At 36.3% G+C, this 16,478-nt stretch overlaps 1 pseudogene; it reads right to left on the bottom strand.

Moving 5' to 3' along the window:
- Positions 1-14,653: 14,653 nt before the first annotated feature.
- Positions 14,654-15,121, bottom strand: LOC129678949 (ubiquitin-40S ribosomal protein S27a-like; annotated as a pseudogene).
- Positions 15,122-16,478: the final 1,357 nt, after the last annotated feature.

Here is a 16,478-nt window from a genome sequence, read left to right as displayed (position 1 = left end):
CTGGGAAGATGTCTTGCAGTATCCAAAAACTACAGATGCTAGCTCAGACTACCATACCCAGCAAAACTTTGAGTAGAGAGTTGTTCAGTTTCCATGAATTTGTAGGCTTTCTGTTCTTTCTTTTTTTGTTGTAGTCCATGGTGGTGTGATAAGATACAGGCAGTTATTTTAATTTTCTTACATCTTTTGAGAGTTGTTTTGTATACAAGTATATGGTCAATTTTACAGAAGATACTAGGACGTGATGAGAAGATGGTGTAGTCTTTTGTGTTTTGGTGAAATATTCTGTAAATAGTTGTTAAAACCATTTGATTCATAACATCTGTTAATTTCATTAATTTTCTTTCCAGTTTCTGTCTGGATGACCTCTCTTTGGTGAGAGTGGAGTGATGAAGTCTCCTACTATTAACATGTATGGTTCTATGTGTGAATTAAACTTTAGTAATATTCCTTTTACAAATGTGGTACCTTCATTCTAAGTATTCAGAATTGACAAGTCATATTGGTGTTTTTTCCTTTGATAATTATGAAGTATCCTTCCTTATCTATTATGATTAATTTTGGTTGAAAGTGTATTTTGTTAGATATTAGAATGGCTACTCCAGCTTGTTTGTTGTATCGATTTGCATAGAAAATCAATATTCAACCCTTTACTTGGAAGTAATGCATATATTTTTGCTGTGGTGTGTTTCTTGTGTGAAATAGAATGATGACTTCTGTTTTCACATTTGGTTTTTTACCCTGGGTCTTTTTATTGGGTAACTGAGTCCATTGATGTTGAGAGTTATTAATGACCAATGATTGTTAGATGCTATTATTTTGATGTTGATGGTGGTAGTGTGTGTGTATGGGGGGGGTGATTCCCTACTTTTGGTTTTGCTTTGAGAAATCATTACCTGTGTGTGTGTGTGTGTGTGTGTGTGTGTGTGAGTGTGTTGAAGTTTTGCTTCTACTATCTCAATAGTGATGGGTTTAGGGAAAGATATTATTTAAATTTGGTTTTGTCAGGGAATATTTTGGTTTCTCCACCTATGAAGATCAAGAAGGAAGCAAAGAAGTTAAAGATTTTCTATAATTAAATGAAAATGAAGGCACAACATAACCAAACCTATGAGACACAATGAAAGCAGTGCTAAGAAAAAATATTCATAGCACTAAGGGCCTTCATAAAGAACTTGGAGAGATCTCATACTAGCAATTTAAAAGCACATTTGAAAGCTCTGGAACAAGAATAAACAACACACCAAAGAGGAGCAGACTGCTGAAAATCAGCAAACTCAGGGCTGAATCACTAAATTAGAAATTAAGAGAACAATACAAGCAAAGACAAAACAAAACAAAACTTGTTTTTAGAGAAAATCAGTAAGATAGATAAAAACTTAGCCAAACTAACTAGTATTCAGAGAGACAGCATGCAAATTAACAAAATCAGAAATGAAAAGCAGGACATAACAACACACACTGAAGCAATCCAAAGAATCCTTAGGTCCTACTTTAAAAACTTGAACTCCACAAAAATTGGAAAATCTAAACAAAATAGATTAGTTTTTTGATAGATCCCACTTACCAAAGTTAAATAAGGATCAGCTAAGCAATTTAAATAAACCTATAACTCCTAAGGAAACAGAAGGAGTCGTTAAAAATCACCCAAACAAACAAACAAACAAACAAACAAAAGCCCTGGGCTATATGAAAATAGAAACAGACTTTGGGCGGAGTGCAGAGAATCTTATGAAAGAAGGGGGGGATAGTAAGACCTGGAGAGACAGGACCTCCACAAGAGCAACAGAACCAAAAATATCTGGACACAGGGGTCTTTTCTGAGACTGATACTCCAACCAAGGACCATTTATGGAGATAACCTAGAACCCCTGCACAGATGTAGCCCATGGTAGTTCAATGTCCAAGTGGGTTCCATAATAATGGGAACAGGACTGTCTCTGACATGAACTGATTGACCTGCTCTTTGATCACCTTCCCCTGATGGGGGGAGCAGCCTTACCAGGCTGTAGAGGAAGGCAAAGCAGCTACTCCTGATGAGACCTGATAGACTAGGATGAGAAGGAAGGAGAGGAGGACCTCTCTTATCAGTGGACTTGTAGGAGGGTCATGGGTGGATAAGGGGAAGCTAGGGTGAGATTGGTAGGGGAGGACGAAGGGAACTACAGGGGGATATAAAGTAAATAAACTATAATTAATAAAAATAAAAATGAAAAAAGATCAACAATTAACAAATGGAACCTCATGAAACTGAAAAAAAAAAACCTCTTTTTGTAAGGCAAAGGACACTGTCATTAGAATGAAATGGCAGTCTACAGGCTGGGAAAAGGCCTTCACCAAACCTACATCTGACAGAGGACTAATACCAAAATATATAAAGAACTCAAGAACTTAAATAATAACAAAACAAGTAAACCAATTTAAAAATGGGATTCAAAGTTAAACAGAGAGCTTGCAACAGAGGAATTACTAAAGACCAAGAAGTACTTAAAGAAATGTACCATGTCCTTAGTCATCAGGGAAATGCTAATAAAAGTGACTCTGATATTCCTTCTTACAGCTGTCAGAATGGTTAAGAATAAAGTCAGAAGTGACAGCTTATGCTGGCAAGGATGTGGAGTTAAAAAAAAAAAACACTTCTTCATTTCTGTGGGAGTGAATATTTATACAGTTTCTATGGAAATAAAGAAAGCAGTTTCTCATAAAGTTAGGGTTCTGTCTACCACAAGACCCAGCTATACACTCTTGGGCATATGTCCAAAGGATACGCCATCCTACTGGAAGGACACTTGCTCAACCATGTTAATTGAAGCTTTATTCGTAGTAGCCAAAAACTGGAAACAACCTAGATGTTACTCAACAGAAGAATAAATGAATAAAGAAATTGAGGTGCATTTTGAGGATTACTCTGCTGTTTAGAAAAATGACAAGCTGGATGTGGTGGCACACATTTTTTAATTCCAGCACTTGAGAGGCAACGGCAGGAGAATATCTGTGAGTTTGAGGCCAGTCTCATCTAGAAAGAGAGTTCCAGGACAGGCAGAAAGCCAGGGCTCAGTTACACAGAGAGGCCATTTTTAAAAAAAAGAAAAAGAAAAGATATTATGGTACTTTCAGGCAAATGGATACAAAAAGACATCATGATATTTTCAGGCAAATGGATTAAAATAGAAAAAAGTCATCTTGGGTGAGTTATTTCAGACCCAAACCAAGACAAATATGGTATGTAACCATTAAGTAAATGATACCCAAGCTACATTCTGTAGATTCAGAGAGGTTAGGGTAAGAAGAAGGCTCCAGAGGAGACTTATGCATCTACCCAGGAAGGGGAAATAGAAAAGATTTTATTTTTTTTTATTTTTTATATTACTTACAGTTCATTCACTTTGTATCCCAGCTGTAGCCCCCTCCTTCATTCCCTCCCAATTCCACCCTCCTGCCCTCATCTGCTCCCAAGCCACTCTCCAAGTGCACTGATACAGGAAGTCCTCCTTCCCTTCCATCTGACCCGAACTTATCAGGTCTCATCAGCACTGTCTTCCTCTATGGTCTGGCAAGGTTGCTCCCTCCTCAGGGTGGGTCAAAGAGCCAGCCACTGAGTTCATGTCAGAGACAGTCTCTGTTCCTCTTACTAGGAAAACCCACATGGACAATGAGCTGTCATGGGCTACATTTGAGCAGGAGTTCTAGGTTATCTCCATGCATGGACCTTGGTTGGAGTATCAGTCTCAGAAAAGACCCCTGTGCCCAGATATTTTGGTTCTGTTGCTTTCTTTGTGGAGCTCCTTTTCCCTCCAGGTCTTACTAACTCTCTCTTCTTTCATATGATTCCCTGAACTCTGCCCAAAGTTTGGTTATGAGTCTTAGTCTTTGATACTCAGCTGGGCAGAGTCCTCTGTGGTAGATTTTAAGGTAACTGGGAGTGGGATAAGAAGGGAAAGCCTATTATTTTCTAGTAAGAGACTGAAAGGGAGCTGATCCAGAGGCAAGGTGGGAAGGAACTGAGAGGAATAGTGGGAGAAGAAACAATAATCAGGATATACTATATAAGAAAATATTTTATTTTCAATTAAAAACATAGAAATAAAAAGTAAAAAGTAAGTTCAAAATAAACATGAGATATTCATTCTTCGTGGAACCCTCTCTTTTCTCCAGAGACTCTGTATTCAATGATCCAATCGTGACTGTCTGCATGGGCTGAGCTTCTTTGGTTCAGATCATTAACTTAGAGGCTGAATTGTAATACCTTCTATAGTTCTGGGTAACTTTTCCACACACTCAAAATCTCAGATTTAGTGGCTGGGACATACATGGTCCTTCACTAGCTGCTTTTACAAAGTAACAGGGTTCAGTTCCCACCATTTATATGATGGCTTTTAACCCTTCCTACCTCCAGAGGATCTGGAGCCTTCTCCTGGCTTCAGTGGGAACCAGGAATAAATACAGTACACTTATATGCAAACAGGACACTTATACAAAACCAAAATCAATAAATATTTTCTAAGTTAGATCAAAGTGTATTCTCTTCAATTCTAGGCTTCTGTCATCTATGTTCTTGTAGAGGACAGTTAAGTCTTAGGATGCCCTTATCCATTCTGTTTACACTACTGAAATATGTTTACATTTCATGTCTGACAGGTGATCAGTGAATGGTTTACTTGGTACTAGCTTGCAGATGGCATTTAATGAAAGTTTTTTTTTTATATTTGAAAAAAAAATGATGTTATGCGTTAGAATTCCCATTATTTATAGACAAAGGTTTTAGTGCCAAGTCAAATCATTTTTTGATGAAGATAAAAAGGGGATCAAATTAACACAACCTCTGTTCCAAGATGATTACAACTTGTTATAAGTATTTCTGGCATGGCACCTTAAATGATAGGAAGGAACTTAGCAGCTGTGCATACCTGAGTTAAAAATCTTGAGATGGGATGATGAACCTCAATTATCAAAGCAATCTCAGTGTACTCACAACGGTGTTTATACAAGAAAGACAAGAAGATCAAAGAGCCACCCACCATGAAATATAAACAGAAATAGGAATGATGTCCTTTGAAGAGGCATGAAAAATCTCTGAGCAATATTCCAATGTAGAAAGAGTCCTCAGTGTTCCACTCTCGTGTTCTCTGTATTTGCAAAACTCTGGGCTACACAGACTTAATATCAGAGGTTGTATTTTTCAATACCTTTTGGGGAAAATAGCCCCAAACATGCTGTGCATTTAAAAAAAAAACAAAACAACAACAACAAAAAAAAAAAAAAAAAACAACTAGAAAACTGATCACCTCATTCAAAGAAAAGAAACCAAACCAAACCAAAAACAGAACAAGCTGCTTGTATAGACACAGTCAGTGGAAGTAATTACTTGCAGTAGTTTTGTTAACAGAAAAGAGTCACAACTTAACAAATGCATGCATTGGCAGTCCACACTATTTAAATGTTCTGGGTTTATTTATTACACTTTGGCTGCGTGTGAATCACTGGGATATCCATGCTCGTCTTTGTTTTTTACATAGTTATTTAAGTTACTCTCTGATAACTTTTCCTAATTGGAGAAGTTACATTAAGAGTTGTTTGTAAAATAAACTCAACTATTCATGTATACGAAGCCACTGAAACTAATTGACAATGTTTCTGTCACAGTTGATTTCAAACATCTCTGTAATGAATCCTTTGGATAATTAAATGCATAAATCCTCAGTAAAATAAAAGTAACTGCATCTGTAAGACAGATTCTGCTTAATTCTGTAAAGATTTAGTCAGAAAGAAAGAAGCAATGAGAGAAGTACTGAATAAACCATTAAAATTAATAAATCTAGAAAAGTAATTGAAACCAAAAATATTTAAATATAAATGTTAGCATTTTCTTTCATTTTTGTTTTGCTGTGTTAAAATTCATAATATGCCTTAATAGAAATTGGAGGAATATTTAAAAGAGAGGGATAGGGTTGTTGAGAGTTCCCATAAATATGTACATAATTTTTCTTTGTTTGTATATAGAAGACAAAACAATGTTTTTCTTTCCCTATTTTAACACCAATTAATAATAATAGTTAAAATTTATACTTTAAAATACACATAGAAAGGAAACCAGTGAAAATAACTGAATACCATGAATTTATTAAGACACTGATAATTATTAGAACACTAATTTATTAATAAATAATTAGTACTGCATGGAAAATTGGAACTGGTTGGCATTTTTTTTCTACTTAAAACACAACTAAACAAAAAATATTAAGGTGATTTGTTTTTACCAAGAATAAACAATAAGTTAAAAATTTCATTTTTAAATAAATTTTTTTGAGCTTTGTCGTTATATATGGGTTTGGCTAACGTTTCTCACTTGAGAGAGCTTTAAGGTCCTATCTGTGATGATATATTACTCTTTATGTTGGTATTCTACATCAGGTAGAAGACAGTTTCTCATCTTAATAAGTAGAACATTTTCCTGTGCAAGTAAAATTCTGCTTTTTCAACTTAGTTCTTCGTAAATAAATGTATATATGTACACATTAATAACACATTTGTTATTTTGGTAAAAAGGAATTAACTAACTTCTTTCCTCTTTCCTCATACAAACTTGATTTCAGCTTCTGCTCTTCCGGAAAACTCTCTAGGTCTCCCACCGCCTTCTGTGGAAGCTCACAGGAACTCCTTGACATTTCAGTTCTTTTTGTATTGATGAAAATGCGTGCTATGGTCAAGGAAACATATAGAAAAAGTGTTTATTAGTCTTACAGTTTCAGAGAGTAAGTCAGTGACCACTGTGGCTGGGGTATGGCAGCAGGCAGCCAGGCAGGCAGGCAGGCAGGCAGGCAGGCACGGTTCTGGGGCAGTAACTGAGAGCTTACCTCTTGACAATATCCAGGAAATAGAGAAATACAGAACTAACCAGGAATGCCATGGTCTTTTGAAACTTCACATACCAATCTAGTGCTCCCCTTACAAGGCCACACCTCCCCCAAAAGACCTTCAATAAGACCCTGCCTCCTAATCTTTCTGCAAATAATTCCACACCTGAGGACCAAGAATTTAAATATTTAATGTATAAGACTGTCTCTCATCCAAACCACCACACCTGCTTATTCTTAACCTTAAAATTAATAAAATATTAAAATTCACACATACAACTTGCTCAGTCTGTATGATACTTGTCTGGATATGTTTTCAAGGCTGACCTTTGGCATTACATAACCAAATGCTGTGCTCTCTCCTGGGGCAGACTATTCCTTCCACCACCAGCATTTCTTAGTTGCTTTCCTTGTACTGTTAAGCCTGGTGGGCATTCCTCCTCCCATGTTGGCATCTCTTTTGTTGTCCCAGTCCGCTGTGGTAGATGTAGTCAGGTTAGTGGACTTTATGGAAAGAGCTTCTGATGTTCTTAGGAAAAGGTATCTCAGAGTACCCTCACTGTTAGGCCCTTGTAATCTCTCTGCCTTCACTCCGAGCCCATCTTCTATAAGAATCTCTAAATTCAGGTAGAGCAATTGTTTTGTAGATACACCCACTTGATTAGTGCTCCACAAGCTGCATCCTGATTGCTTGTGGCTTTCTGTCATGACTTCTGTCTGTTGCAAAGAAAAGTTTCCCTGATGAGGGAAGAGTGCTACACTCTTCTCTGTGTATAATTTGAACAGAGAGTTCTTAAAAGAAAAAAAAAATGGCTAGGAAATATACCAAAATTTTTTCATCTTCCTTATCAGTTAGGCAAATGCAAATCAAGACAGTTTTGGGGATTATATTTTGCTCCAGTCAAAATGACAAAGGTCAGTTAAACAATAGACCAGAAATGCTGAAGAGGCTGTGTTGATGAGGAAACCCGCACTGCATTGTTGGTGGGGTTTCAAGCTAGTGCAGTCACTACTGGATCAGCTATAGACACTTCTCAAAAAGTACCTACCAGACAGCCTTCTACAAGCATAATTGCTCAGCCGTGTTCACTGCTGGAAATAACCTGTCTTTCAACTGACTAACAGATAATGAAAATCTGATACACGTGTAGAGTACGGAATACTAGCCAGCTGTAAAGAAAAACAAAATCCTGAATTTGACAAGCAAACAGATGGAACTAGAAATGATCATTTAAAGGGAGGAAACTCAGACCCAGATACACAAATTTTGCATATCATAATATTTTTTCAAAACATTTGTATTTGTCTTACAGAAAACGGATGAAAAACTTGCAAATTTTAATTTTTTTAATTATATGAGTTCATTATGTGTATGTGTGTGAGAGGTGCTTATGTGAGCTATGTGAATGCAGGTTCCCTCAAAAGCCTGAAGAGGGACTAGGATCCCCTGGAAATTGAGTTGTTAGCTTTATAAGCAAGAAATGTTCATGTTGGGACTGGAGCTCAGTTCTATGCAGGTGTTCTTAGCTATTAAGCCATCATTCCAGTCTCTTCTGCAAAATTTTAAAGAACTGAATAGGAATCCGTATTTTATATATTTCATCCAAATTAGGGGCACTCAGAACACGACAGTCAGAGGAATTTTGTGACGAGTGGTAACGTGATAAGCTTAGGTCTCTTATTTAGAGTACGCTTTGCACATATAAATATTTGTTGCATTGATAAAACATGTAGTAAGATCTAAAACAAAGTAAATATGTAGGAACTGTTTAAATTCTAACAATTCGAATTTATATGCCTTGAACTAGTTACTTGAATTTTTTGAACATCACTTTATCAAAAATTCAGACTATTACAGCCTGAGGTTTTACATGCAGAATACATGTAATAAAATTTTACCATTTTGCAAGATGGAGTTATACCATATTGTTCAGGATGCCCTTGAGATATACGTTCACACATTCCTTTTACACAAGCCTTCTCAGTAACTGGAGATTTAGGAGGATGCCACCGGATGCCAGTGATGGTAAAAGGTCCCAACTGTTCTGTGTAATACCTGGTAGATACCATATGATTGGAAATCTGCATATTTTAAGAAAACGAATATTATGTCATGGCTGCAATGTGCGTAATTGATCTATACCTTTATTTTAGAACTTTTAAATTTACACCTGGGTTGAGTTACTGTATGCAGAGGCAGAATTAAGTTAAAGCTGTATGGCTTTGATACTTTTATTAGGACCTTGAAGTCAATTGACTACTATGAAACTAGGATAGCTACAAAGTGTCCTCAAGAATTGTTTAGTTGAAAGAACATCAGACAAAGACTTATGAAACTTAAGTTTCTAATTTTTGTCTGGCAGCATCATAGTTGTTTCATTTGTCTGTTACTCCATCACTCAGGATCTTGATTTTAAGATTAAAAAAAGACTGTAAATATTGACATGGGTATGGCAACTGGAAGGATTTTCTAAATGATAAAACTTAATTCATGTCTTACAAACTGTAAAATGATGTAAAATAGTATATATAAGGAGATATGCTGAGTAGTTATATGAACAATTGCAACAGCCAACAGAGCAAATGCCCGAGCACCTTCTTCCATGGACAGCTTGGCTGGACGCACATCTGGTAACCAGATGAGGCATTTGTAGTACTAAAGGCATTATGCATAAGTATTAAAATGTACTTTGTTATAAAGATCAGAAACAGTATAGCTGGTAAAGTCTGCTGGTAAAATTATGCTATAAGAAAAACATAGTAAATTGTAGGAGGTAAAAAAAAAAATGCCACTAAAATGAAAAGCCAGGGTCCCACCAGACATGACAAGTAAAAGGTCATACAGCTTAGATAAAATAGGCATTCTGAGTAAAAAATGACAAATTACTAGTCTTCTGGGAATTAAATATTATATCTCAGGCAGCTATTGATATTAATGAAGAGAGAGAGAAATATAGGTAGAAAAGGGAAGCTGAGTACATATATTTTTGTTTCTTTATACAATATGTATATATATCCTATAAAATTGATACATAGAATTTAAATTCTTGATAACATCAATTTTAAATCAGCCTTTGACAATGTTTATGAAAGGTATATTAGTTACATTTTACTGTAATATAATTTTGTGCTCTCTAATCCCACTCATTTCAGAAGATAACTTTAAAAAATTGCCAGTTAGTAAACCAACAACTGGCGATAGTAAGCCTATCACCATATAAATATATTTATTCTTGACTGAATAAAGATCATAACAGTGTTTACTGTCTCTTCTTTTATTACTTAATTTAGAAAATTGAAAAGTGAAATGAATGCTAAAAATGATAAATTATAAATTTCATGAGAAATGTTCTTTATTTTATTAAGTTGAATTTTAATAAAATAAATACTTTAAAATAAAAAACTACAATCATATGCAATTTAAAATAAATAAAAAATTTGACATTGTTGAATTATACTAAACTGACTTTTCTTTGAAGCAATGACTGTCCTCTAAAGATCTATAGAGGACCATCATCATTACATTAGTCTGTATATTATGATGAACTACAACTCTCACATTTCAGAGACCTGCCTCAACAATCTCTCACAGTAAATGAAAACAAAACTGAGAAAATCCTGTGGATCAAGGGAATCCTATAGCTCCATGGACTCAGATGCATAAATAATACTTTATTTAGGCACCACTTCACATAGGTTATTTATGGCTTAGAAAAAAGTAAGCTGTAACAAAAAAAATACAATCTTACAAACAACTATGCAAATCTACTATGAGTATAAAAATGGATATCTTCAATCATTAAAGTAGAGATAATTTAGAAAATATTGAACAAAAGTCAAGGGAAAATAGATACAATTTTATTTCCAAATTACCATTATTATCTTGGGGAAGTAGGCCTTCTCACCTACTGATGAAATGAGAGTAGATCAACCCTTTAAAAACTCAATATATATTTAAAAAAAAACTCAAATATTGTTGGGAAGTAACAGATGATAACATCTTTTGTCATTAAGTAACATCATATTTTCTAAGTGATAGGAGGATATTTGGGCTGAAATCCCATTCATATGTTATTCTTAAAGGTTTTGTTAAGCTAGCAATGTTCTTATATTCTTGTTTTCAATTGTATGCTTTGTAGTTTTGAAGTATGAAAGATTGATTAAGTCTCTGCATCATATTGGGCAACTTGATTATTTATGGCTTAAATTGATTCATCCAATTCGATTTTGCAAATGTGTTATATACTTGTGCAGATATTTTCAAATGGCCTAATGATTTTGACAAATACTATTGGTCATTTTATACTGTTTGTTTTCATTTGTGAAACACCTGCCTGCCATTTCTTATACTTTAAAATATTTCCCATTTTCATTTGTATAAGCCTTAATTTAATACTTAATTGTTCCCTCTCCAAGTTTATTCTATATAAAGTTATAGGAAACAAACACCTGTTTGTATACTTATGAAGACGTTCCCTAATATACTTGAATTTTTGTTCCTGTTATTCATTTATCAGAATACTACATTGGGATATTATAAAATGCTAAAACCATTTAGCAAATATTTTGCCATTTAATTTTATTTTTGTTTTAATTTTTGTTATTCGATTTGTTTTGTTTTGTTTTTGGTGTCTTGCTCTAGAATGTAAAATAATTTAAAATATTCAGTAAATTTGTCCTTTGATGATTTTGCATATTTACAAAATATATACTGATGACTTTGATGCCATACAACCATCCTTTCCTATCTCCCTTTCCTATTTGTTTATCTCCCTCCCCCTATTCTCCACAAATCTTTTTCTCAACATTCATCTCTAAAGTTTGGGTTTGTGACCCATTGAACTTAACCAGACCTGTCTATGGTACCAAGAATTTAGAGCTGTTTTTTGAGGCTCGTAGGCTTAGCAGTGGGGACACAGCTGAAAACAGTAGCTCCTCCTCTTTAAGAATCTACAAATATGTATTTGTTCAGAAATAAAGGGTATGAGCATAATTATTCTACCTATCTGATTGATCACATGACCAGTCTTGTGACAGCCCTGAGCTAGTAACCACAATTGTGAATGTCTATATGCAATTGTTATAGTTGGTCTAGAGGGTGGGATCACAGCTATTTTGTGACACTATTCTCGGGGATATGTGAACAATTATCAACTCATTTCCAAGAGAGAGATAAGAAACTGATGGCACACCAAAGTAAGAATACTACCAAAGTCCAACTTGTGAGACAATGCCTTTACTGGGATCAGTTACAGAAAGAGAGATGACTCAGAGACAGCTGTATTGGGAAAAACCCACCTCAGCAGTGCAGACAGATAATAAAGGCAGGAAACTGAGATTCACTACGTAAACCATAGGCAGCTCAACCACTTGGGAAATAACTTATTCCGGAAGCTCTCCTATTTCATGCTTCTTCTAGACAGCTCAGCCTGTCTGAGACACTGCTAGGCATTTCAGATTATCTTACAGTTTCTCTCAGCAGGCCAGAGAAATATTTAATTTGTTGTATGATTCGGTATAATGAACATAGCAATTCTGTTTCATCGAAAAGAAGGTAGCTATGCAATATCTAATTGTTTTGAAGTCAATTTTCTTTCTTCCATATAATCATTGTGAATGTTGTCATCAACTCCAACATCTTAAATCTTGAAACTAAGAAACTTAATATAGCAGCATAACATTCTAAGTTATACTATGAAGTGTGGGTACACTTTAGGAACAGGAAAAGAAATTTTAATTTGGCTGACCTCTAAGTAAGGAAAGATGTACAAGAACAATGTCTATACAACAATCCTGTTCTGAATGTTATTTTTGTTTTCTTTTTTTTTTCAATTATTTTTAACACAATTTACAATTTTAAAACTGTTTTATTGCTTTGTTTATATAGGCCTTTGCCTGCAGATACGTCTCAGCACTGTATGTGTGCCTGCTGCCTGCAGAAGTCAGAAAAGGAAGCTGCATTCCTCGGAACTGGAATGACAGATGGCTGTAAACAGTTATGTGAGTGCTGGGAATCAAATCTAAGTTCTTTTTTTTTTTTTTAATCAGGTTCTCTTCTTTTTTAATTTTTATTTTCTTTTTATTATAATTATTATTTCTTACAATTTATTGACTTTGTATCCCACGCTGGCCCCTTCCCCCACCTCCTCCCAGTCCCAACCACCCACATTCTTCAGCCACCATGTCCCTCCCCTTGTCTAATGATAGAGGAAGTCCTCCTTCCCTACTATCTCCTAGCCTATCAGGTCTCATCAGGACTGTCTTTGTCTCCGTTCTCTGTGGCCTAGTAAGGCCACCTCACCAGAGGGAGTTGATCCAAGTATTCTTAAACACTGACCTATGTCTCTGCCCTAAAAATACATTAATTATTTATTACATTTATTTACTTTATATCCCGGCTGTAGGCCCCTCCATTTTTCCAGTCCCCCTCGTGGAGGTCCTCCTTCCCTTCTATCTGATCTTAGTCTATTTTTTTTAAATCAATTGATATGTCAATCATGGATTTTTGAGATCTCATAAGGATTGATAACTATGTTTTCACCTAAGATGATTAAAGTAACTATTGAAGGTATATTCAATTGTTGAAACATCCTTGGATTTCTGAGGTTGTTTGCTGTACTCACTGCTTTTCCTTTAGTAAGTATTTCACTAGGAATTTCTATATAAATATTCATAATAAAAACATGAATTTGTAACTTTTTTATCAAGATTTCTAAGATTATATTACTACTTAATTTTGCTAAAGACTGAGTGATTATATTTGTCTTTTTATAGGATTTTGAAGCAGAGAAAACTTTGAATTTTCCTGATGTTTAACATTTGGCAGCAAAACAAACAAAAAGCAATGACTAGTGATTAATTTGAAGGACTACCCAAGTCTTTCCTGTGGGGTTTGATTTATTGACTCTCCTGGAGCTCCAAACAGAATCCTCCCTGCCTCAGAAAAGTCAAGTGCTGTTGGTTTGGTCGGCTCATATAAACCCAACTGGGACAAGAGCCTGAACCTGTGGAAAAGGCTTCTCCTATTGCAGGCACCACTCAAAACCATCTTCAGAGCCACTGAGTATGTGAGCAATGGGAACACCAAAATGAGAAATGAATGGGCTCCTGAATCCAAACACACCCTCTAAGCAATGTGTTTCTTTTCCAGTTGTTGGGTCTACTGGGAGATGTCATACAAATAACTAATCTTTACCAGAGAAGATATAAATCTACATACCCAAACCATTAGACTCCTAAAAGTTTCACTGAGGTTTGGAGGCCTTTGATTTTCATTTAGACGTATTTGTCATCCTCTGGTATTTTATCAAAGCTCAAAGTGGTTGTTGTTATCAGTCCAATCAGCACAACATCTTCAATTTAATGGACAAATGTGATGTGATAGTTTATGGAAGAGACAGGTCATGATGACTTTTTATGACCACGTTATTTCTTCAGACTCTCTGTAGAATTAAATACCCTTGAGGTATAACAGTAACAGTTTACTGTTTTCCTATCCAGGCCAAGGCAAATTGCTTCTGGTGGTCTATATGGTCAGGTGTGAAGAAACACATATTGGCAAGACCAATAGCTTCATACCAGATCTAGAGATATGTGTTAATCTTTTCAATTAAGGAAACTGCATCTAACACCGCAGCTGGCATCACTACTTGATAAATCACTATTATGTAATAAATGATTGTCATTTTCCATGGTCAGCCTTTATTCTGCACTGATCATATAAGACATAGGGAAATTTGTTGGGAATCACCTCCACTGCATTTTTTTTCAGTTCCTTCTTTTTATTAACTCATACACAACTACTTATCTTCTGGTTTGTTGAAGCAGTAAGTCAGACAGCACTTGCCACAGTAATGTCTGTCAAAGTGGCTAGCCATGAAAACTCCAGCACCACATTCATCAGAAGGACACTCTCAATGAAGCCGACTGATTTTGCCATTTTCATCCACCTTATAGTATTTCAGAACAGCCAACTTAACCTTCTTCCTCTTATGCTTATTCTTCTTGGGAGTGGTGTAAGACTTCTTCCTTTTCTGAGCACCACCATGGAGTCTCAACACAAGATGAAGGGTAGACTGCTTTTGAATGTTGTAGTCAGACAAAGTACGGCCATCTTCCAGCTGCTTTCCAGCAAAGATCCGTCTCTGCTGATCAGGAGGAATTCCTTCCTTATCTTGGATCTTGGCCTTTACATTTTCTGTAGTGTCCGAGGGTTCAACCTCGAGCGTGATGGTCTTCTCTGTAAGGGTCTTCACAAAAATCTGCATCATGGTGGAGGCTCCACCTGCATTCGCAAAGAGACAGATGAGACCCGACAAGGGTGGTGAAAGCGACCCGTAACGCCACCAGGCACAGCCAGGCCACAGAGCACACACTCCTCCACTGCATTTTTTTAATTGTTTATTAATTACACTTTATTCATTTTGTATCCCCCATAACCCCCTCCCTCCTCCCCTCCCGACCCCACCCTCCCTCCCCTTTCTGCATGCATGCCACTCCCCAAGTCCACTGATAGGGGAGGTTCTCCTCTCCTTTCTGTTCTTAGTCTATCAGTTCTCATCAAAAGTGGCTGCATTGTCCTCTACTGTGGCCTGGTAAGGCTGCTCCCCCCTCAGGGGGAGGTGATCAACGAGCAGGCCAATCAGATTATGTCAGAGGCAGTCCCTCTTCCATTACTATGTAACCCACTTGGACACTGAACTGCCATGGGCTACACCTGTGCAGGGGTTCCAGGTCATCTCCACGAATAGTCCTTGGTTGGAGTATGAGTCTCTGGGAAGTTCCCTGTGTTCAAATTATCTTGTTCTGTTGCTCTGCTTGTAGAGGTCCCGTCCCCTCCAGCTCTTACTATTTCCCACTTCTTACATAAAATTCCATTCACTCTGCCCATCAGTTGGCCATCAGGCTCAGCATCTGCTTTGACAGTCTATACTGCAGAGGCTTTCAGAGGCCCTCTGTGGCAGGTTGTGAGGTTGTTTCCTATTTTCTTTTTCTTCTGATGTCCATCCTCTTTGCCTTTCAAGATGGGGATTGAACATTTTAGTTAGGCTGCATTTTTAAAAAAACAATTTATCTTTTGGTGGTTGTGGAGGTTTTTCTTGCAAGTATGCCATAAACTACATGTATTCCTGGTGCTGGTAGATGCCAGAAGAAGGCATTGGATCCCATAGAACGAGTTACAGATAATACTGAATCACCAGATCAAGAACTTACTTCTCAAAGAGAAAACAGTGCTCTTAAATGCTGAGTTATCTTTCTGGCTCACTCCTGCATCTTTCAAGTCCTTGATAGTGTTCTAATTTCTCTTAACAAACCAATGATGTGATATTAATCTTGGCTTACTATATTCCCTCCTTGAGGCAGCCTCTTGTGGTTTATATGTGATCTTTTCAATTCTAATAACTCTCATTACTCAGATTAGGAAACCAAGTTGGAATTCTGCCAGTTTCTAAGTATATCTATTCCAGGTATTCAATCTAGGACCAGAAAAAACAATCACATGATCTATGGGCTCCACAGGACTCTGTATGTACTGACCATCTTGGTCAGACCCTTCTAAAATTGTTTACAATATTTAGGTCTTTTCAGACTCAGTATCAATGTGGAGTCTACTAGACTCCAAAG

This window comes from Psammomys obesus, unplaced genomic scaffold, assembly GCF_907164565.1.
Source record: "Psammomys obesus unplaced genomic scaffold, mPsaObe1.curated_primary_1811, whole genome shotgun sequence".
Lineage (NCBI taxonomy): Eukaryota > Metazoa > Chordata > Mammalia > Rodentia > Muridae > Psammomys > Psammomys obesus.
Note: the sequence above shows the minus strand (reverse complement) of the source record. Positions and strands in the feature narration are given on the sequence as shown.